General features: G+C 37.1%; 2 protein-coding genes across 5 annotated transcripts in view; one reads left to right on the forward strand and one right to left on the reverse strand.

Annotated features, from left to right (window-relative positions):
- Ecm2 (extracellular matrix protein 2) overlaps window positions 1-8,726 on the reverse strand; it is a 34,664-nt gene extending 25,938 nt beyond the window's left edge. The window contains exons 1-4 of one of the 4 annotated variants that reach the window (XM_040271209.2): window positions 8,564-8,726; window positions 7,921-7,970; window positions 1,540-1,611; window positions 331-422 (exon numbers count right to left, since the gene is read on the reverse strand). The gene's annotated coding sequence lies outside the window, so the exon portion shown is untranslated. The remainder of the gene's footprint in view (window positions 1-330; window positions 423-1,539; window positions 1,612-7,920; window positions 7,971-8,563) is intronic. The other 3 variants (XM_013356717.4, XM_005320864.5, XM_013356718.4) reach the window with 3 other exon arrangements.
- The window catches only part of Cenpp (centromere protein P), a 230,506-nt gene that overhangs the window by 169,106 nt on the left and 36,424 nt on the right, over window positions 1-24,976 (forward strand). The gene's annotated exons all lie outside the window — the stretch shown is intronic.

Consider the following 24,976-nt stretch of genomic DNA (forward strand, 5'->3'; position numbering starts at 1 on the left):
GAAAAAAAAAGAAAAGAAAACTGGCTTTATTTACAAATGTCTTAGTCATTTATATAGAAAATCTCATGGAATTTACCCAAAAAAGCTCCTACAACTAATAAGAGAATTTAGCAAGGTGTTAGGATGTAAGATCAATCTACAAAAATCGAGGCCATTTCTATGTACTAACTACAATCAGAAATAGAAGTAAAAAATACAACACCATTTATAGTAGCATAAAAATGTGAAATGCTAAAGAATACTTCTGACAAAAGATTGACACAGTGTTCATCTTGGAACTTATAAAAGTGTTGCTAAAAACAATGAAGACCTCTAAGTAGAAATACATACCATGTATGTGGATCAGATGACTCAATGTTGTTAAATTCTCAATTCTTCCCCATATTAATCTATAGGTTTATCACAAAACCAATTCTAGCAGGCTGTTTTGGTTAAAAATTGACAAGTTAGTTCTAATTTTATCTGGAAACTGTAGAAGGTATAGACTACCCTGTAGTGAAAACATGTCTGTGTTTGCCTCAAGACAGGGGTGAGGGTTTATCTGTGAGACAGGTGGCAATCACCAAAGGTCATGAGGGAGCTTTTGAAGGTGGTGATGTTCATTTTCTGGATTGTGGTAGTAGTTTTACAGGTACCTTTATGTATGCTTTAATTTTCAGTTGTCTTCACTATTGTACTTGGACAGGGCTATCACTTTATGTTATGAGGAAGTAACACATTTAAGTTGTGTATTAAAAAAAAACCACAGTCTACACTAGTCCCAGGTACTTAACAATGTTGTATGAGCTACATTGTAATCAGGGAGGGGAAATCATGTCATGTAGCACCTTAGGAGGTAGGCCATGGAGCTGATAGTAGTTGCAGCTAGGGCTGAGAAATTACAGCCCAGAAGACACATTGGGCCTGCTAACTTGTTTCTGTACAACCTTCAAGCTAAAATGTTTTTGTTGTTTTTAAATAGTTAAAAAAATATATAGCTGGGATGTTTCTCAGTGGTAGAATACTTTTCAAACATATACAAGTCCTCGGATATGATTCCCTGCTCTGCTTAAAAAAAAACATTTTATTATAAATGAAATCATATAAAATTAAAATTTCAGGGCTGGGGTTGTGGCTCAGAGGTAGACCTCTTGCCTAGCATGTCTAAGGCACTGGGTTCGATCCTCAGCACCACATAAAAATAAAATAAAGATATTGTGTGCACCTATAACTAAAAAATAAAAATAAATTTCAGTGTACATAAAGTATATACACTGGAACACCCCATGCTCATTTGTTTCTGTATTGTTTATGGTTAGGTCTACAGCAGCAGGGCTCAGTAGTTGCAATCAAGACTCATAATCTGGCCTACAAAATCTAAAGTCATTTACAGCAAATGGTTGCCAGCTCATAGTTTAGAGCAGTGCTTCTCAGTTGTGGAGGGATTTTGTCCTCTGGGGATATTTGGCAATTTCTGGAGACATTTTTAGTAGTCATAGTTGGGAAGGGCAATGTAGGTGTCCAGTGGGAAGAGGCCAGGAATGCTGTTACACATCTTACTGTGTGCAGGGCAGCCTGCTGCAACAGAGAATCAGCTGGCCCAAATATCAATTGTGCTGAGGTCCATGAAACCTGATTTAGAGAAATAAAGAGTTATTCTAGGCTTTTAATCAAGACAATCACATGTTGCTATAGGCAAAACATAATGAATTATAATTGGATGGAGTCTTTCTTTGGTTAGTTATCAAAAGAAACAGTGGAAAATAATCATCATTTCCATATGGTAACCTCCTTCCCAAAGTTTTCTCCCAAGTCCAAGACTTTGTTTTCATTTGATCTATTTCCAAGTCTTGTACTGCATGTCAGAGAGGAAAAATCCAGACTCATTATCCTCCATATTGATCTTTAAATTCTTAATGGCAGATGGCACTACTGCTGGTGTCATTGTCCACATTATGCATGCAATTTCTGCAGTCAGAATTCTGATCCTTGATTTCTGAACCTCCCTAGAGTTTGTTGTGTTTTTCCTATGTCTAGGTGATTCTATTGGTTCCTAGCACGCTGTACGGAACTTGCTTTGATTGACTTCTGACATCATCTACTTTTCTGTAGTGGGGAACTCTAATTCCTTGGGCCTCACCTTGTATTCACACAGCATTGGCAGAAAGTTCCTCCTTAGCTTAAGATACAATTTGTTGTCCACATGATAGCCCATGTGAGATTTAAAAGCCGGGTGCAATGGCACACTCCTCCCTGAATCCCAGCGGCTCAGGAGACTGAGGCAGGAGGATCATGAGCTCAAAGGCAGCCTCAGCAAAAGTGAGGCCCTAAGCAACTCAGTGAGACCTGCCTCTAAATAAAATACAAAATAGGGCCGGGATGTGGCTTAGTAGTTGAGTGTCCCTGAGTTCAATCCCCAGTACCCCCCAAAAAGAGATTTAAAGATAAAACCATGTTCACAGTTTTTTCCTGAGTTCTTAATATTTTTCATCAGTGATTTTAAAAATGTGTTTAAATTTAGAAAAACAATACATATTTTTTAAAACCAAAATGATACAGAAGTCTATAAGGCAGAAAAGACAAGTTGCCTTAACCATAATTCATAGTTTAGTACAAGGGTAGTCAAATGTTTTCATTAAGGGCCAGAGAGTAAATATTTTGGGGTTTGCAGGCCAGTATTCTCTGTCACAGCTACTCAGATTTGTTACTGTAGACACAAAGTAGCCCTTGAAAATAAGGAAATGGGTAGGCATAACTGTGTTCTGATGGCACTTTGTTTAAAAACAGGATTTGGTCTGTGGGCTACAGCTTTCCAACCCCAAGTTTAGTATGTCTTTCATGACCCCTTCTAATGAACATATACATTTGAGCATAAATGGCATTGTTGCATATATCATGTATCACCTGGAAGTATTCTTAATTTTATTTTTAAATTTTTAATTTACAAATAATAGTGAAGTCTCTGTTGTTTTTAAACTATATTATTTTGGGTTGACTTTTTATGTAGTTTAGCATTTATGAATCACTTTGGTCAAGCTTATTAATAAATCTTGGAGCCCTGTTATAGGTAGCTACAAGTGCAGAATTGTTATCTTTCTGGTACTTTTATCATTACATCAATATTCTTCACATCTCTAGTATTGCTTTTTGCCAAAATAGCTACTTTGTCTAATGTTGGTATAGTTGCTTTCTTTTGGTTAATATCTGCTTTATATAAATGTGTACATACATAATGTGTGTATCCTTTTTTTTGTATCATTTTTCTTTCAGCCTTTCTATTTTTTTTTTTTTTCATTTTTATGTTGCTGGGCCAGGGCCTCCTGTGTGCTAGGTAAGTGTTCTAGCACTGAGCTACATCCCCAGCCCTAGTATATTTTTGATACACTTTTTATTAGTAGCATTTTGAATGAAATCTGGTAATCTTTGAATCTTGATTGGAACATATAACCTGTTTATATTTAATGTAATAGTTGATACGTTTGAGTTTAAACCTACTTTTTGATGATTCGCTTTCTTTTTTTTCTTGTTTATTCTATATTCCTTTTTCCATTTTATTGCTCTCTTTTTTTTTTTTTTTTAAAGAGAATTTTAACATTTATTTATTTTTTCTTGGCTCGGCGGACGCAACATCTTCGTTTGTATGTGGTGCTGAGGATCGAACCCGGGCCACACGCATGCCAGGCGAGCGCGTTACCGCTTGAGCCACATCCCCAGCCCCTTATTGCTCTCTTTTTAACTGACTTCTTTTTTTTGTCATTCCATGATATACTTTCTACTATTCCATTTTTTTGTAGAAATCACCACGTACATCCTTGACTTATCAATGTCTAATATAAATTAGTACCTTGTCCTTTTCCTGGACAATGCACAAACTAGTACAGACTTGACTCCAGTTGGCCCATCCTGGCACATATGCCACTCTTACAGTTTTTTAATTCTAGATAGATCTTAAACCCTCAAAAGAGTATTATCATCGTTATGTACTCAAAGTTCATCTAGATCTTTTTCAACCTTGCCACTATTATTTGGAGCTAGTAACTCTTTTTTTTTTTTTTTTTCCTGAGGAGCTGCTGCCTTTTGTTGTCACAGGCTATTTAACAGCATTGCTGGCCTCAACCCACTAGATGCCACAAGCACCTCCCCACCAGTTGAGACAACCAAATCTGTTTCCAGACATTACCAAGTATGGCCTGCCCTGCAGTTGAGACCACTTACACAGATTTACCTAACATATTTATCCTATTCAGTTCTTCTCACTCCTTCCTTATCTCCAATCTTTTTGAGGATTATTTTTCTTCTGGTTAAAGAATATCTTTTAGTATTTACTTCTGTGTAGATCTGTTGAGGATCAGTTCTCTTTTTGTTTTTCTGAAAATGTTTAGATATCACCTTCATTTTGAAAGTATATATTTTCTGGATATAGAATTTTAGGTTGAAAAGTGTTTCTAGAGCATTTTGAAGATATTCTTCCTATATCTTTATTGTTTCTGTTGATTCTGTTGAGAAGACATATCTCAAACTAATTATTAATTCTTTAAAAGAAACTTTTGCCCCCCTGACTGCTAAGATGTTCTCTTTGTCTTTGGTTTTCAGCTGTTTTGCTCCAATGTACGTAGGTATGATTCTCATATCTGGGATTCATAGGGCTTTCTGAATTTGTGTCCTAATGTTCATCAAATTTAGGACCATCTCAGCCCTTATCTCTTTGCACACAGGTCTATCATGCTTCTCTCATCTCCTTGTCATGACTGCACTTACTGGTGTGACAGCCTCCTCATTATGTCTTCAATGTCACTTTGCCTCCTAATACTTTTTGTTCTGATGCTTCACGATTTACTTCAATCATTCTCCTCACTCATCTTTTGGTTCATTAATACTCTCTTCAGCTGTAGTTTATGTACTGTTAACTCCAGCTATTGACTTCTATTGTTTCTTTTTATTGTTTCCAGCTCTGTTGAAATTTTTACTCTTGTCTTTTACTTTTTTAATATATTTATCTTGTTTGCTATAAAGTCTGTGTTTGAAGAATAGTTTTCTGGACTCTATTATCATCTATTATTTCTTTAGGCTTGTAGTCATGTTGTTCTTTTTCTTCATTTGCCTAAAGACCTTTGATTTGCTGCCAGACATTGTAGGAAAATTACTGGAAAATAGGATTTATGTATTTTCTATCTAAAGATTTACATTTTTGGTATGAGGTTGAGGGCACTATCAATCATTCACTGAATTATTTGAAGCTGACCTTCTATTTAATAATTACACTTTGGTTCCCATTTGAAACTGCCAATTTCACCAGCACTACTGTTCTCACCACCCCCACTTTTTGGCCCTTTTCCTTGTTTTTATATCTCTCCTGCCTCATCAGACTATTCTAAAGATCTGCTAACATTCTCAGCCACCTCCTCTGGAATCCACAGATTGCTCCAGAAGAAAAGCTCTTCCAAACCTCCCTAGATTTTAGGCCTAATCCAAACACTGGTCCTGTTGTTTTTCTCATCTTCCTACCTAGTTATTGTCAGCAGAACAATGAGTCTGACTTGCCTTGTAAGAGTAGCTCCTTAAGGTTCATTTTGCTTATTGCAGAAATATGTATCCTCTTAGAAAAAGTTACAGGTTGCAAAAGTTTGTGATTCTTATGTGTCTAAAAATACTTTCTATGTGATTGAAAATAGAATTATGGTTTCAAAATTATTTTAATCATTTTTCCATAGTACTTTGCAGATTATCAACCCATTATTTTCTTATTTAGTGTTGATGAGACATTTGACTTGAAATCTGATTCACATCCCTTTGTAGAAATTTCTCTTCCTATGATTTTTTTAAAAATTTTTTCAATGTATCTTTGATATTCAGAAATTTTCCTATGATATGCCTAGAAATAGTTTATTGTTGTTGTTCAGTTTTCCTTCTTGGGATTTTTTTTTTTTTTAACTAAAAACTTCTCCCTTCAAGCTCTCTTTACTATCTGCTCTGTCCTATGCCTTTTCAAGACTACATTTTCACTCCTTTTTTGGGGTTGGGGGTGGTTACCAGGGATTGACCTTAGGGGCACTTGGCTACTGAGGGACATCCCAACCCTATTTTGTATTTTTTTTAGAGACAGGGTCTCGCTGAGTTGCTTAGCACCTCACCATTGCCAAGGCTGGCTTTGAATGCTGGATCCTCCTGCCTCAGCCTCCTGAGCTGCTGGGATTACAGGCGTGGGGCAGCTACATTTTCCCTCTTTAAACTCAATTCCATCTTCCCTCTATGAAGGACTCCTTAGTTTCTGTCCCACCAGGAATCCACTTATTTCCCAGTATAGCTATTTATATTCATGCACTTACTTGTTTGTAACATATCTTCTGTTATTTCTATGGACTTTGTAAGAGAAAAAGGGGCACTGTGCCTTTTGGTTTGCCCTCTTGAATCTCAGTCATTCTAAACTTCTTCTGCCAAAGTCACCCTCTAAGTCAAGTTTCACCTGCGTGGATCTGCCACTCTATCATCTTGGCTCAGCAGCCAGCAGTCTCTGAGGCAGCCGCTGTCCACTTTAGCAGTAAGCTTCATACATCATGTATGTATGTTAATTACTGCAGTGGTGTCAAATCCATTGCTGTAGGTCATTGAAATGACATACTTGAATAGCTTTTTATGATCTACTTTAGTTTCAGAAAAATTAACATGGGCTATATAAAGAATCCTATTGGTACCTGAAATTGAAAAAGTTAACTCGTAGAGCAAGATAGCATGTTGAAAAGGAGTAGCATTAGCAGCAGGGGAAAGCAATATAAAAATTTGAGCTGTGGGGCAGAGTAGAGCTAGAATTTGCGGAGGCAAGCAAACTCTGATGGACACACAGCATTAATGCTCTGCATGATATAAACTGTGTACACTGACATTTTCTTGGTTTGACAGTCATATGTGCAGACCCACTATCCTGTGAAAGGTGAGGATCTTGAGAAGGCAGGCCCTGATCTCAGAGCTCGAGGATAAACTCCCAGGAAGGTCTCCGGGATCAGGTTGTCCCAGCCTCCTAGAAGCACCCACTTGCCAGGGCATGGCCTACGTGAGTGTGCAGGAGGGTGTGCCTGCTGTGACCCTAGTATTCACATCCCGGTAACATCGCTCATTATCTCTTTGTCCCTCAAGTCGACTCATTTTTCTTATTCAGAAGTGTAATAGAAATGTACAGAAGTAAATTGACAGATATGTATCTTAATTTTGACAAAATTAGTGTCTCATTAAAATTTTAAATGAATTTTATGGAATGACCTCTTAAAAGTAATTTTATAATTGATGTTTAGGTCCTTGTTATTTTCAGTGGCCTATAGAATTTTGCTTTACATTTAGTGTTTGCCTCAAAAAGCAACATTATAGTGGAGCGAATAAGTTTCCAGAGCTAAAATTTTATGACACTCTAATCATAATATCATTTTCATCAGTAAAGTTTTTTCTTTTTAGCACTTTTGTGTTTATCCCAACATTGAATAGCATCTGTAAACTTGATTAACATTTTTCTCCAAAGTTTTTCATTAATTCTTAAGTAAAATTCTAAAATATTTAGAATTTTTACCTTCTGTTTGAAGTCATCAGCTATTATTTCTCCTTCTCATCACCCAACAGTTTTAAAATGAAAAACATCTTTTATTCTTTGATTTTTAGGACTTAAAAGTCAAGAAAGAATGAACTCTTCAAATAAATTTATACTTCTAGTCACATAATTCTATCTGAATATATGAAAATAATTCTTATTCTATAAAGTTTGAAATACTTGGGAAGTAGTCATCCTGGGGAGGGGGAAGAAACAAGTAAACAGAATAATGCACACTTCGAACTTTTAAAATCTATTAGTAAAGAGCTAATTTTCTCAAGAATTAAACATATTTGCACATAAAATACCCAGCTATCAAAACCATTCCACATGCTTTAGCAGAAACTTAAAATTTAAAGCTTTTTTACCTGGAAATCTAAACTAAGTAGACTTTTCTTGGTGTCATTTAAGTCTCCAGCTGAAAATGAAACAAAATCAGAGCTTTCTTTAAAAACAAAGAAAGAAGGGAATGTTGAAAATGTTAGCTGACTTCTTAGTAAAATCTAAAATAACTCCTTCCCTTGGGAATAAATGCCTTTCAGTTCTTTGTGTAGAAAATCAGCCAAGAAAGTAACCAGGGAAATGGTTACCAAGGGAAATATTTTTTTTAAAAAACTCAGGAAAAGTGGAAAACATCAGCGGGGTTTGGGGGGAGTGTTTCCTTTGCAGGCTGACAAGGCAGAGCTGAAAACACAAAAGGGAGCTTAAGAAATTTGTGGTTTCATAGGCTGTCTGCATAAAAAGTTTTGAAGTTCATGCCCACCAGCATATCACTTGAGCTTTATCAGTCTGTAGGGATGGTGCTCTTGTCTGACTAAAGGCTGCATGTGTCTGGGATCCCTTTTAAATTTAAATCTCTCATCCTCTCTCTGCCAGCCCACCCCAGTCTCACACAATGTTGTAAACAAAACAATAACTGGCTACATCTAAATGCCATTGGAAATTATGTAACTCCTAACCACTAAGTAATAAAAAGAAACAGTGGGAAGAAGCTGTAAGGCTCCTAATTACCTGTTATTCTGGCAAATTAGTTAGTTGTCTACTTTGGCCTCAGTTTCTTCGGCTGCACATGAGCAAGTTAGAGACAGGTCAGCACTCCACGCCCAATACTGCTGCCTGCGGGGCTCGGAGGGAGTTACTTAATGCTTCTGACTAAAGGTTCTTCCTCTGTACAGCTGGGATGCGGATATCCTTTTAATTTTTTGTGTGAAAATGAAAGGAGTAACATAAGAAAAGTGAGTAATTCACGGCCTGTCATAAACTAGGTAATTACATAAGAACTATCAGGGATACAGATTATTTGACAGAGAAGGGCTGAATTTCTGTTTTCACCAAATCTTAAAATGACCTGAACAGACTGAATTAAGATATGGACTAAGTACATTGATTACCCAAATTCTTGTAAATAATGAAAACTCTTTCATTTTTAAAAATGTAAATCTTCACTGCAGAATAATAAGTAGTGTTGTTAGAAGACAAGTAATTGTAATAAACTCTTTAAAGACTGAAGGCAGCTAGGTGTGGTGGCGCACACTTGTAATTACAGCAACTTGGGAAGCTGAGGCAGGAGGACTGAAGCCAGCCTCAGCAACTTAGCAAGACCCTGTCTCAAAATAAAAAGGGCTGGTAGAGCACACCTCAGTTTAGTACCACAATTATCAGAAATGACCAAAGGTAGAAAGGCTTCATCTGAAGAAAGGCACCACAGCACAAAATATGTGAGAGTGGACAGCTCTGTAGGTCTTCCAGGTTTAGGAGGGTCCTGGGGGCAGTGACATTGACTGGGAAGGTATACACAAGAGGAACAGGGAAGAGGAACCGACTTCTCCCGATGTTCCAAGTATTCCACATTTGTCTGCACATAAGAACCATGTGCTGGTCCACGTGGCTGGAGTGGCTGGACAGTGAGGTGGGTGCCGGGAGGAACAGGGAGCCCCCATGTTCAGAGCCCAAACTAGCTATGAATACAACCCAACTCCAAGCACAATCTTGACAAGCTTGGTCTGCATGTTCAGAGATTTTGGTCAGTGTTTTATTAATCTTCAATTCTTATTCATAAGTAGATAGTCTGGGATTACCAAGCATTTGGAAAGAGTCTGACATTAGTGATGGGAACCCCTTCCCTTGCAATATACATTCACACATCTGATGATGACTTTGGAGATTAAAAATTTGATAACAGGGGCTGGGGTTGTAGCTCAGTGGTAGAGTGCTTGCCTTGCATGTGGAAGGCACTGGGTTTAATCCTCGGCACCACATAAAAATAAAATAAAGGTATTATGTCCATCTATAACTAAAAAAAAGTATATATTTAAAAAAAAAACTTGATAACACACAAGAAGCTCAATAGTCATGTTAGGAGATAAAGGTAAGGAAGCCTCCTACAAAATAGGACCAAAGGCAGAAAGGTAGATGGGATATAGAAAAGATGCAATTAAAGGACAAGTCAAGGAAGTTCACCATCTAGTTAGGAATTCCAGGAAAGTAAAATGGAGGGAGTTGTGTGATCAATGGAAAAACATTTCAAGAACATGTTCCAGAACTGAAGGGAAGGGATATCTATTATGGAAGGACCTGGCAAGCATTCATCATAATAGATGAAGTTTGACCCTCATCAAGGCACATAATTTTCAAATTTAAGAGTTCTGGAGACCTAGAGAAAATCTTACATACTTGAAAGACAAAAAGTAAATCATAGGATACTGGATTACATTGACATCAGACTGCTGAGAACAACTCTAAAATTAGGCAGATAGGGGATAAATTCTCAAAGAGCTGTTTCCAGACCAAAAGAAAAAGATATCTGAGCTCACAAATGGGCAAAAAGCCATAAACCAGCAGTTCAGAGAAGAGGAAGTAGCAGTGATCGATAGAATTGCTTCTCAACCTCAGTAATACTCAAAAAATGTAAATTAAAACATTGGTTTTTTTTACTACCAAAGAGGAACATTGATGACAAATTTGGGGGGTAGAGTTTGTGTATCTGTATTTTTTTAAAAATTTTTTAGTTATAGATGGCACAATATCTTTATTTTGTTTACTTATTCTTATGTGGTGCTGAGGATCGAACCCAGTGCCTCATATGTGCAAGGCAAATGCTCTGCCACTGAACCACAACCCCAGCCCCGTGCACCTGTATTTTTGAAAATTATCCAAATAATTTCAGTCTACAGTAGGGCTGAGAACCCCTGCAAATAAAAAATTATGGCCTGATTTTAAATACACATATTGGGTTTGTGTGATTTTTTTTGTTGTTGTTGATGTTTGGGGTTTTTTGGGGGGATGTGTGTGTAGATGACAATGACATGCAGTATTGGCTAGTATGGGGGCAATAGGAAACTCTCCTACTTAACAGCTTAACAATAGCTGTGCTATCTGTTCCCACATAGATACACAATTTCTATGCAAAAGAAACCTCTAGGAAAGTATTCCGAAGCACTATAGCCACAGATTTTTTTAAAATAAAATAATTAACCCTGTTGTATATTGATAGCTTTATGGCAGACCAAGAGGAAAAAAGCAATTTTTAAAATTGTACATTCATTATGTTTTTGCTTTCTTTTCTTTTTTTTTTCTTTTTTTCTTTTTTTTTTTTTTTTTGGTGGGGTGGGATACCCGGATACCCGGAGTTGAGCTCAGGGGCACTCGACCACTGAGCTACATTCCCAGTCCTATTTTTTTTTGTGTGTGTGTGATATTTATTTAAAGACAGGGTCTCACTGAGTTGTTTAGTGCCTCACTTTTTGCTAAAGCTGGCTTTGAACTCTGGATCATCCTGTCTCAGCCTCCCGAGTCTCTGGGATTGCAGACATGCATCACCACACCTGGCTCTTGCCGCCATCTTCTTTTTTTTTTTTTTTTTAATCTTTATGTGAGGATTGAACCCAGAGTTTTGCATATGCTAAAGCGCTCTCCCGCTGAGCCACAGCCCCATCCCCTCTTGCCTTCTTTTGATATATGTAATTTAGCATCTTACTAGAGAAGAGGTTGGAAGGATTAAATAAAACTCTTGATAGTAGTTATTTTTGAGTGATGGAATTATGATGGGTATTTTACTATGTAATTTGAGGTGGGGGGGGGCAGCAATGTTTCAGGCTTTTTATAACCAGATGAGAAAAGAATAATATTTTAAAAGAATATAAACAATCAGCAAAAAAGTCGTTCTTAAAAGAATGAGCATAGAGGAGTAATAGTAACTACCATGCTGAGATTGACATGGTTGCAGAAAAACAAATTTTACAATTTCTGAAGTCACTGCTCCAAAAGTTTGTGGTTTAATGGACTGTTACATGATTCCTTTTGCAGAAACTATTTTAACCACAGGAGTGCATGGAAACTGCTGGTATTACGTTTTCTTTGCCCCCTTTATTATTGCAGACATAATTATATCCTGAAACTTGGCTCTGCAGGAACATGATGTTGATCACCAGAAGAATGTGAGCAGAGCCAGCAGTACCCACATCACAGGGTGGTCTGCCTGTGAGGATTCAGACTGGGGATATTTCCTTTAGGTGCCACTTAAAAAAGGTGATCTTTTCAGTGTTTTCACCCTATGGTGTAGAATGCCAATGAGTTTGTTTTTATTTTAAGGGTGAAGTTGTTACAACATGACAACTTTATAGATATTAATCCTCCAGAAAAAGCTAAATTTTGGAGCTGTTAGATAGGACCACTAAGTCAGGAATCTTATCTTGACCCAGAGGTATTTTAGGACTATCCCGGCCTTTCTCGTGGCATAGTTCAAAGCCTTTTAAAGAATTCACAAGGAAATGTCACAGTTGTTTGTTTCCTTTTGTTAAACTTGCCCTCACAGTGGAATAGTTAAGTGAATGATAATGTAGAAATATGCCATGATTTATCTAACCATCCTCCTATTGATGGATATTTGATTTATTTCCCCTTTTCCCCTGAAATAGAATGTGCTTTTTGAGTTTTGGTACATGTTTCTAGTTGCTCTCCAACACGATTTTGATATGCCCTCACCAGAAATATACTAAATGCCCATTTTCCTGCCACTGTTTTTTTAAATGATTTCTACATTTTTAATGGTAATGCATATAAGCATAAATTTTTAAAGTGCATAGTTTTCTATATTCTGAACTAGTAAATTGGACGATTCTACCAGCCCCCTTGCATTGAAGAAACTAAAACTGCTCGATCACATACAAAAACATCTTAAAATCATCTGTGAGGTGAGAAGATGATGTAGAATCTCTGGTTCCAGATCTAGGAGATAACTGTGAGAAGACTTTGGCACTGGGAATGTTTATTAGAATATTTAAAGAGCAAAAATATAAATGGAATTTTATAAAACAAATATGCAATACACAAGATCAGCAAAACCAAAAGTTTATTTTTAATATTTTTTAGTTGCAGATGCACACATTACCTTTATTTTATTTATTTATTTTTATGTGGTGCCAAGAATCAAACCCAGTGCCTCACACATGCCAGGCACACTGAGCCACAACCCCAGCCCCTAAAGTCCTTTTTTTTTTTTTTTTTTAAAGTCCATCACCTCAAATACTTAAATTTATTTCTCCTGTCCAACTGAAACATTATACCCTTTGACTAACATCTCCCCAGCCTCTGGTAACCACCATTCTGCTTGCTGTTTGAGTTCAGTGGTTCTAGAATCTGCATATGAGTGAGATCATGCAGTATTTGCCTTTTATTTATTTTTGCAGCAAGGGGAAATCTAACCAAGGGCCTTGCACTTGCCCATAAAGCACTCTACCATTTAGCTATATCCCCAGCCTTGTATTTATCTTTTCTGTGCCTGGCTTATTTGATTTAGCATAATGACTTCCAGTTCAATCCATGTTGTTGTAAAGGATAGGGTTTTGTCCCTTTTTATGGTTATATTAATAGTACTACATTACTAATGCAGTGTAACACTTTTTAGCCATAAATAGTACTTACCATATTATCCATTCTTTATTTAGTGGACACTTCAGTTATTTCCATTTCTTGGCTCTTGTGAATAGTGCAGATATCTCTTTGACCTACTAATTTTTATTTCCTTTGGATATATATTCAGTAGTGGGTTTGCTGGATCATATGGTAGTAATGTTTTTAATCTGTGGGGGAATTTCCATATTGTTTTCCATAATGATTCTCTTAATTTACATTCCTATCAAAAGTATGCACATGTTCTCCTTTCTTCATATCCTTGACAACTTCTGTTATCTTTTGACTCTTTGATAATAACCATTCTATTCTAAATTCTAAGTGAGGTGTATCTCAATGTGGTTTTAGTGTGCATTTTCCTAATGATTAGAGATGTTGAGCATTTTTTCATATACCTCTTAACTACTGTTACGGTTTGGATGTAAGATATCCCCCAAAAGCTTATGTGTAAGACAATGCAAGAAAGTTCAGAAGAGAAATGATTGGGTTGTAAGAGTCTTAACCCAATAAGTGAATTGATCCGCTGAGAAGGATTAATTGGCTGGAACTGAAGTGGTAGGGTATGGCTGGATGAACTGGGAATTGTGGCTTTGGGTAGATATTTGTATCTGGCAAGTGGAGACCTCTTTCTCTACTTTCTGATTATCATGGGAGCTGCTTTCCTCTGCCACATTTCTCCACCATTATGTCCTGCATCACCTTGAGCCCTGAGGAATGGAACCAGCCTCTTGTGGACTGAGACTTCTGAAACCATGAGCCCTCAAATAAACTTTTCCTCTCCTATAATTGTACTGGTCAGGTCTTCTAGTCACAGTAGTGAAATAGCTGACTATAACAACCATTGTACGTCTTCTTTGTGAAATATCTGTTCTGATTACGTTCCCATTTTTAAAAATCAGGTTACTTGTTTTCTTGCTATTGAGTCCTTTGTGTTCCTTATATATCATGGATAGTAGTCTCTTATCAGATGTGTAGTTTGCAAATATTTTCTCTTATTCTGTACATTGCCTCTTTACTCTTTTGATTGCTAACTTTGCAGTGCAGAAACCTTTTAGTTTGTCTGTTTTGCCTTTGCTGCATGGACCTTGGGAGTCATATCAAAAAAATAATTGCCTAGACCAATGTCAAAGAGTTTTCCCCTGTTTTGTTTTAGTAGTTTCAGAGGTTAGGGTCTTACATTGAAGTCTTCATTTCACTCTATTTTTTGTATATGGCATTAGATGTGATCTAATTTCATTCTTCTGCATCTGGATATACGATTTTTCCACTTTAGGAGAGTATCCTTTCTCTGTATTCTTGGTAACTTTGTAAAAAATCAACTGTAAACATAGATTTATTTCTAGGTTTTTCTATTCTGTTTCACTGGTCTCTGTTTATAAGCCAGTAGTATTCTATTTTTGTTCCTCTAGCTTTGTAGTGTAATTTAAGTCAGGTAATGTGATGCCTCCAACTTTGTTCTTTTTACTCAAAGACTGCTTTGGCTATTTGGAGTCTTTTGTGTTTTCATATGTAGTGGGGGGATTGAATTCTGTTTATTTGAAGAGTATCATTTGATTGCATCAAATCTGTAGATTACTTTAGATAGTGTGGATCCTTTACCAATATTTTAATCCATGAACATGGTATATCCTTCCACTAATTTGTGTTCAACAGTACTTTTTAAATTTCAATGTATAGATCTTTTACCTCCTTGGTTAAATCTATTCTTTTGGTTTTGGGAGATATTTTTAGCTCTTGTAAATGAAAATAATTTCTTGGGTTTTTTTTCCAGATAGTTTGCTGTTCTATAGACACTACTTAGTTTCCTGTATTGAGTTTGTATCCTACAGTTTCACTGAGTTTATTTATTAGCTCTAAGAGGTTTGTTTTTGTTTTTTGTGTCTTTAGGATGCTCTGCATATAAGATTGGCTCATCTGCAAACAGGAACAATGTCACTTCATTTTCAATTTGAATGCCTTCTATTTTTTTCTCTTGCCTGGTTGCTTTGGCTAGGACTTCGAATGCTGTGTAGAATGGAAGTGGCATCCTTGTCTTGTTCCTGATCTTAATGAAAAAGTTTTCAGCTTTTCATTATTGAGTAGGATGTCAACTGTGGGACTTGTCACAAATGACCTATTTTGTGTTGAAATACATTCCTTCTACACATAATTGGTTTAGTGTGGTGAGCCGCCTCTGCCGCTTATGCAGATTATGGTCACCATTACAAGATGGCGCTGGCTCCGCTGTGGTATGTGACAAACAACTCCTTATTTGGGAGAGTTAGCGCATGGTTTTTCAGCACCCTATGAGAAAGTTCCACGTGGCAGCTTCACATTGGGGCTTGAGATGCTTTATTAAGGCTGGGAGGGGCATCCGAGGATTAGTAGAAGAAATATCAAGGGCCTGAATAAACCGCTGAAAGAAGATTCCCGAGTTGCGTCTTCCTTGCGGGCAAGGGGTCGCGACAGTTTAGAGTTTCTATCATGAAAGGATGTTGGAGTTTTGTTAAATGCTTTTTCTGCATCACAAAAGTTTGTTTTTTAAAATAAAACTAATGTTTAGTATGACTGATACACAAAGGGAGAAAGCACATTGTTAATGTGAGAATTAGAAAAATTGCTATAGCTACAGATTCTGAAAACTTAGAAAAGAGGATATTATAAGCAACTTTATGCCAATAAATGGCATATTTAGATGATTTGAATAATCCCTAGAAAAATAAAACTTGACAAAATTACCCCAAGAAGGAACAAAATCTGAATCATCTATAGTTATTTAAGGAAAACAAATTATAAGTTTAGTCATTCCCATAAAGAATACTACAGGCTATATTCTTCATGGTTAAATTCTTCCAGAATAACTTTACTACAAATTATCAGGGACATTATCACAAAGGAAAATTATATAAGTCAGTTTCACTAACAAACAGATTAAAAAAATAAAATATTGGGGCTGGGGTTGTAGCTCAGTAGTGGAGCATTTGCTTAGCATGTGTGGGGGACTGGGTTTAATCCTCAGCACCATATAAAAATAAATAAAATAAAGGTATTGTATCCATCTACAAGTAAAAAATTAAAAAAAAAATATTAGCTCACCAAATCCCATAATATATAAATAGGTTAATATATCATAACTACACTGGGTTTATTCAGATAAAATTCTAAATACTACATGATCAAATAAAAGTACTTAATAAAATTTAACATCCACTAATGTTGAAAGAAGAAGAAAAAAGCATACATTTGCCATAGTAGGTATTAATAGAAGGAAACTTTAGTCTGACAAAGTATTCTTGAGTATCTTCAAAAGTCACAAGATATGTTCTAGCTCTATGTTCAAAAGGAGTAAAAATACACACACACACACACACACACTAAAACTTATATATGAATAGTCATAGCTGCATTATTCATAGCAGCCAAAATGTGGACACAACATGAATGTTCATCAACTGATAGATAAATGTGGTATCTCCAAATAATAAAATAGTACTCAGCAGTTAAAAAAAAAATCAATTGATGGGGGCAAGAATGATAGTAGAATGAACTGGACATTATTACCCTATGTGCATATATGATTACACAACCTGTGTAACTCTACATCATGTACAACCAGAAGAATGAGAAGTTATACTCCATTTATATGTGATATGTCAAATTGCATTCTACTGTCATGTATAACTAATTAGAACAAATTAAAAAAAAATTTTTTTAAATCACGTGTGGTAGCACAGACTGTAATCCCAGCAGCTTGGGAAGCTGAGGCAGGAGGATTGCAAGTTCAAGGCCAGCCTCAGCAACTTAGTGAGACCCTGTCTCAAAATATAAAATAAGGCTGGGGATGTAGCCCAGTGGTTAACTGCTCCTGGGTTCAATCCCCAGTACAAAAGAATCAGTGATACATGCTATAATATGGATGAATTTTAAAAAACATGTTACATAAGGGGCTGGGATTGTGGCTCAGAGGTAGAGCGCTCGCCTAGCATGTGCAGGGCCCTGGGTTCGATTCTCAGCACCACATAAGAGTAAATGAATGGAACAAAGGTATTGTGTCCAACTACAATTAAAAAAAATAAATATTAAAAAAAAAATGCTACATGAGAGAACCTAAACACAAAAGACCATCTATTGGATGATTCCAGGTATATGAAAAATCCAGAATAGGCAAATACATATAGAGAGGCACATGAATGGTCACCTGAAGTGAGGGGTTGTTGGGGTGAGAGGGTGGGGAGTGACCGTTAATGAGTACAGGATTTCTTTGGGGGGCAAGTAAAATGTTCTAAAAATAGGTGGCAGAGGCTGAGGGTGTAACTCGGTGGTAGAGTTCTTGTCTAACAAGTATGAGGTCCTGGTTTCAATTTCTAGCATTTAAAAATAAACATGTAAAAGATGGTGCTGCTGGCTCCCAACCATGAATAATTACACTAAGACCCACTGAGTTGTATACCTTAAATAGTGTAGGATTTTTGGTACATAAATTGTATCTCAATACTTGGGTGAAATACTAAATTTTTTCCCTTTCCAGGTGAAAGTCCTGGCCACTACAGTAAAGCAAGAAAAACAAAAAGATGGAATAAAGCAAAGAAAGTTATTATTATTTTGAGATTATGTGACTATGATGTACAAAATCTAAAAGAATTCAGTTAAATTATTTTTAAAATCTTTAGAATTTTTCAGATATATAATTAACATATAAAAGTAAATTGCAGCTGGGAAAGGTGCCACATGCCTATAATCCCAGCAGTTTGGAGGCTGAAGCAGGAGGATCACCAGCCTCAGCAGCAGTGAGGCGCCAAGCAACTCAGGGAGACCCTATCTCTAAATAAAATACAAAATAGGGCTAGGGATGTGGCTCAGTGGTCATGTGCCCACGAATTCAATTCCTGATAACCACCCCAAAAAAGTAAATTACATTTTTTATATAGTGAAAGAATGAAATCAATGAAAAGACATATTTTAAAATACCAAGTATTTTTTAAAATATAAATGAAGTACTTAGGAATAAATATAATAAAATTGCGGAAGTATCATTGTATAAAATTTATAAAGTTTTGAGGGAAATCAAAGAAATCTTGAAGGTGGGGAAGAAGAGAAAGAGACTATAATCGGGATGAAAACTTCATTGTTATTAAGTTATCATTCATCCTTAAACTGATCTTTTGAGTTGATATAATCTGAATCAAAAGTCTTAAGAGTTCGTGTGTGTGTGTGTGTGTGTGTGTGTGTGTGTGTGTGTTGTGGAACTTGACAAATTTTAAAATGTATCTGGAAACGTAAAGACCAAAGAAAAGCCAAGGTATGCTGAAGAACAAGACTGTATGACTTTCCCAAATGTGAACTCATTATAAAAAAGCTGTGCTGCGTTAGACAGTTCGTTAACCACAGGAGGATAAGCAGTATAGCCACTGGCTTTGTGAGAGAAGAGGCTCTGCTCATGGTGGGAACCTCTTGCCTCATGTGGATTGTTTAAAAAACTAAAGAGGGAGACACAGCTGACTGCAGATAGGAAAACAGGCTATCAGCTTGATCTGTTGTGCTCCAGAGACTAGTACTAGAGTCAAAAGACAGGCTGATTTGGGCATAATGAAAAAATAAAGCCCAGTACGATGTTGCATGCCTGTAATCGCAGCTCCTTGGGATGGTGAGGCAAGAGAATCCCAACATCAAGGCCAGCCTTGATGTTGCCAGGTGCTACCCTGTTCTTTGATCTAGGTGCCTCCAAGCTCCTCCTTCAACTGCATGTGAGCAGTTATTCCTCGTGGCAAAGTTGCTCACACAAGCAGCATCTGCCTTCCAGATGTCGGAGCCAGGGAAGAGGCCTGGCTACCTGTGAGCCCTAGAAACATTTGAGCAGGGAATTCTGGGATGCTAGACCCACCATGTGATCGAGAAAGTGTTCACTGTGGTGAGCATGGAGATGCCTGGTTTAGTGGAAGAGGGCATAGTCAGAGACCCTTCCTGTTCAGGTCTAAGTGTGATACTGGGATTGGAATATAAGGGTGATTATAAGTGGAACCTGTAGCTTTCAGTTAAGAAAATATTCTGGGGCTGGGGATGTGGCTCGAGCGGTAGCGCGCTCGCCTGGCATGCGTGCGGCCCGGGTTCAATCCTCAGCACCACATACCAACAAAGATGTTGTGTCCGCGGAAAAACTAAAAAATAAATAAAATTCTCTCTCTCTCTCTCTCTCTCTCTCTCTCTCTCTCTCTCTCTCTCTCTCTCTCTCTCTCTCTCTCTCTCTCTAAAAAAAAAAGAAAAAATATTCTGAGAAACAAATAGTACTGTTGTATGATAAGGAGTTTGATGAAATAGCCTCACCTAAGTGTGATATATCATAGTCCCCCAAAATGATGTCCCAGGTTTTTAAATGTACTTTGCTCTTGAGATTATAGAAAATATACTGTAAGCATAACACAAATCACAATATTTTGAAATAATCTAGTTTGGAGGCGGGGAAAAAAGAAGTAGATAAACCTGTGAGAAGCTGGTAAATTCTAATATGACTAAAGTAGGCATCATTGAGAACTTGTTTGTTGCAGCAAAAGGTCACACATATATGTAGAAAGGCGAATGATTCAGTGATAAGTCCTTCGCTCTTGGGTTGTGTTGTTTGCTGATCTGGTCTTGGGTATAAATACACACCTCCCTAGTGTTCTTTCTTTGGATTTATAACCCAAACATGAATGCCTAATCTTGAGCTGAACTAACTAACCTGTCTGAAGAGAGTAATATCAGAGACCAGGAACCAAGTGAAGGACAGTGACCATCCAGGTAGGGTCACACTATAGCCTGACAGCATCCTTGAATCGGAAGCATGGTAGTTTGCATAATCTTTGTTTGTTTGTTTGTTTCTCCGCCTACTAACATGCTCAAACTTCTCTACCAGCCAACATTAATTTTCCTACATCTTGTTTGCCTGTTCTCAAAATGCCATCTATTCCTTCTTTCCATTCTCTACTCAATTTCTTGAAAAAATAGCCTATAGGAAATGCGTCCACATATTCACTCCCACTTACTCTTTATTCTCCTTCAGTGCTGCTACTGCATTTATTGCTCTGGGGAAATTGCTCTCTTGAAAGTCTGATCGGCTCCAAACCTATTGAATCAGACTTCTTTTTTCTTGTCCTTTCCTTATTGGCTACCCTATTCTTGGAGGTCAGTGTGCTCTTTCTTCCATTACTCTTTCTGAATATGTCATACTGATCCTCTCGCCAGTGTCCATACCTTAAACATCGATGTTCCTTAGATCCCATATTGGCCTCTTGCCCACTTGTTCTCTCTCATAGTCTGTTTCATTTATTAAACATAATGGAGCACCTCCATTAATCACACTGCATTAACATGCTAATGAGTTATATCAGTCACATGGCTCTAACTCACCCTAATGGTTACATATCCATTTTAAGTTCTAAGCTATTTTCTGAGCTTATATCAAAATTGCTGACTTCCAGTTGGTCACCTTGGCTTGGATTTCTCCCAGGCACCGCATCAGCATATCCAGAAGAGAAAGACCTACTATCTTCCCTGCTGTCCCTCCAAACTTGTTATTCCTTATTGTAGGTACTTCATGGAACTACAGACATGCAAGACATTTATGTAACCACTGGTTTTATTGGTTGGAGGAGTTTTTAAATTCAGCTTCATCATTCTTGTTAACAGCTGGTTATTTAAGCTTAGGCTTGGAAGGATATAGTGAGTTTATATTACATCTCTACAGCCAGGAACAACCTGTTTTAAAGCTTGTACTGTTCTGACAAGAGTTCAGGAAGAGTTTAAGTTACAGGAGAAACTTATACAAAGAAAAGTATATTTGGTGTTTATAGTTTAATTTCCTTTCTCAAAAACCATATTGTTCCTTTTTGGCTATACGAATGCACATTTGAAACTAAAAATGTAATTTTTTTTTTTGATACTGAGGATTGAACCCAAGGACACTTTACTGCTGAACTATGTCACAGTCCTTTTTTATTTTTATTAGGTTCTTGCTCAGTTGCTATGAGTCTCACTAAATTGCTGAGGTTGGCTTTGAATTTACAATCCTCCTGTCTCAGCTCCCTGAGTCCCTAGGATTTCAGGCATGCACCACCATGCCAGGTTTTATTCAGCATTTAAATAGCTTTGTAGATTTTAAAGTAACCTAGGAACAGTCAGTCTGCTCATTGGCAGCATCAGGTACTGACCTAGTCCCCCTCAACATTATACATGATGAGCGATGGAGGGAGCCAGCATGCCTGAGTACCTCCTGGCTGCCAGATGCCTGGCTCTTTGCTGGGCACTGTACACATGTACTCTCAAATTCTTAAACCTGATGACATGCATTATTATTCTCCAGTTTATGAACAAGGAAAACTAAAAACATCACAGAAGCTAAATGAGGAAATTAAACTTTGGTGAGTTAAACTACCTAACTTACTGATCAATTAGAAAACTGCAAATGAACCCAAGCTGGTCTGATTTCCTTTTCTTGCACTCAAGGTGGAATCACCAGTCAGCACTTCTTTCTCCAGGAGACTCACTAGCACATTAACAGGCACCTATTCTCATGTGTATCAAGGCCTCCCCCTCCCTCAAATCCATAATATTCAGATGAAAATCAGATTGCTTAGTACCTGGAGAGAAATTTAGTGACTGACTGCTGCCGACAGAATAGGTCAGGCCTCAGCTGGGTCACGTGCCTCAGAAAAACCAGGATGAGTCACGTTCTCCTTCTGGGACTCAGTCTTCTGATCTGTCATGTAATACTATTAGAGAGATTTCCTAGCTTGTGCTCTTTTGCATTCCAGGGTGTGGTATTCTTGCTTTGGAAAGTGGGCAGCTGTAGACATAGCCTCTAGAATTGTTCTTTTCCCTGTAATTTTTCTTCTGCAACTCCTGAAGCCCATGCTTAGCGTGAGGTTGGTGAGAGGATCTCACATATGGTAGTTTTAACATTTGCTGGGAATAGGAATTCTTTTCCACTGATACACTGTCTGAAAGAGATGGCTATAAACCAGGGCAACCACAATATTTACAAAGGTATTTAATGAAGAAAAAAAAAAGACTTTGGCAACTAACATAACCCATCACTCATGAGGGGATAAAAAAGATATTCACTTGAGGTTTAATAAATCCAAACATAGTGTGTTTGTCCACAGCCTCATTTTTTCCCCATTATTGGTGGGTGACATCATCATTTTCATTTCCCTTAGTATCTTTTCGTGTCCAGGAAAAGGAAAAACTAATGTTGACTGCATTTATTATGCTGTATTTAAAGAGAATTTTTGTTTTAATTCTGCCATGTGTTTGAAGGAGGTCTTTTCTTTCCTTTGCTTTTGCTTTTCTTTTTGTGCTGAAGATCAATTCAGGGCATCATGCCTGCCAAGCACATGCACTGCCACTGATCTACACCCTCATCCTCAGGAGGTTTTCAATTAATTTCTTTTCTCATTTTCCCCAAAGAAACTCCAATTTTTTTTTAAGAGAGAGAGAGAGAATTTTAATATTTATTTTTTAGTTTTCAGCGGACACAACATCTTTGTTTGTATGTGGTGCTGAGGATTGAACCCGGGCCGCAAACATGCCAGGCGAGCACGCTACCGCTTGAGCCACATCCCCAGCCTAGAAACTCCAATCTTTAAAAACAAAAACAAAAAAAAAAATAAATAAAAACACTAAAATTTGTCCTTGTTAAAGCAGAAGGAAAAAATTGGAAATGGTTAGGAAATATAGAGATAAAAACAAAAAGGCATAATCACAACACTGTAATAGTATTTTATAATATAATGTTCTGCTGTGCATACCTCTGGTAGAATGAAGAATTTAGGCATGCCTACTTATAGGTTCAAATGTGTACAACCTCTGTCATGCCACACAGGGAAAAATTAACATTAAAAACAATTAAGTATCATTCTTTTAAAACCTCAAGTCCCCTCTTTCTGAGCACATTCTCTTTTCAGTCCCTTCATTAAATGTCATCCCTTCCAAGTGATCTCCAGCCCCACAATGCTCTCTGCACCCCAGGCACACTACTTTGCCAGGACTCCTTTCACCCTGCTTTATATTATGAATGGTAATTTTCCTTTGTTTTCCCCAAATAGTACATAAATTCCTTGAGGAGTCACACATATTCCTGTCAATGATTAAGTCATTCATCAAACTTTTATTACATCTTGAGCTGATTGCTGAAATCTGTAACAATAACAGATTTAAGAAACTACAGTTGATTATAGTCACTACTCTCCGCTAGGGTATCAGACAAATCACTGCCTCTGAATTGAATAGTGTGATCGTGCTGGGTATGCAGCACAGTGGGAGCATGAATGCTCAGTATGTCCACGGTCCTTAACCGCTGAGTCCCACCCAGCCCTTATTATTTTTTGAGACAGGGTCCTAAGATGCTAAGGCTGGCCTCAAACTTATGATTCTCCAGCCTCAGCTTCTTAAGTTGCTAGGATTATAGTCGTGTGCCACCATGCCCAGCTAACACTCCATTCTTTTTTTTATTATTTTTTTATAGTTTTAGATGGATACAGTGCCTTTATTTTATTTGTTTATTTTTATGTGGTGCTGAAGATCAAACCCAGTGCCTTGTGCATGCTAGGCAAGCGCTCTCCACTGAGCTACAGCCCCAGCCCAAACACTCCATTCTTTAGGTGTTTTCAGCTCCCCTGTCTTATGTCTCACTCCTTAGTCCTTTTTACTGGTTGTTCCTCCTCCCGCAGGGAATGAACATGATTATGAGAGAGGAGGCTCAAAAAGAAATTGTCTGTATCATGCAAGGAAGGATTTGGAAATGATATTGATTTACCCAAAGGCTGTGAGGAGGGGGGGGAGTAACTGAGTCTACATTTTGGAAAGATCTCACTGATTGTAGTATAGCTTAAGAAGTCTATTAGAGGCATTGCACTTTTAAGGCTACTATGGTTATCCAAAAAAGGGAGAAGACTTCTTTACTCAGGTAGGGGCATTCAATATATAATTCGGAGGTAACATTAGCAGGACCTAAGATGTAGTTGGATATAGGGAAGGGGAAGGAAGAGGAATCAAATATATGAAGCCGGGGTTCCTGGCATATTCAGCTGCATTGTTGCCATTTCCTGAGGTGATCACAGATTTACAGAGAAAGAGAACATAATCAGTTCTGCAAAACAAAAGAGAAACCTGGGGAAAATATATAAGATTTCTCAGAATGTGTATAGATATTACTGAAGCCACAAAATTGCATGAGATCATAGACCATTATATATAATAAAACTGTTTGTCAAGGTTTTAAAAAATTAGAGAAACTAAAGAAAATTTTAAAACTCCCTCCTATCATACATTTGTTGTTAAGAAATGTGAAATGATAGACTGTTTATGTCATTTCACTAACTTCTATAAAATGTCAAGCCTTTATGTTTCTAGGAATCCTACAAAAATTTTTGTACAGAGAAATTTTTTAAAATCTCATACATGGATATTTATTGTAGTATATAAAATAGTAAAAAATTGAAAATAGTCTAAATGATTATCAATAGAGATTTGGTTAAATTATATTAGAGGATTCTGGGGAAA

The sequence above is a fragment of the Ictidomys tridecemlineatus genome, chromosome 13 (assembly GCF_052094955.1).
Source record: "Ictidomys tridecemlineatus isolate mIctTri1 chromosome 13, mIctTri1.hap1, whole genome shotgun sequence".
NCBI classification, from domain to species: Eukaryota; Metazoa; Chordata; class Mammalia; order Rodentia; family Sciuridae; genus Ictidomys; species Ictidomys tridecemlineatus.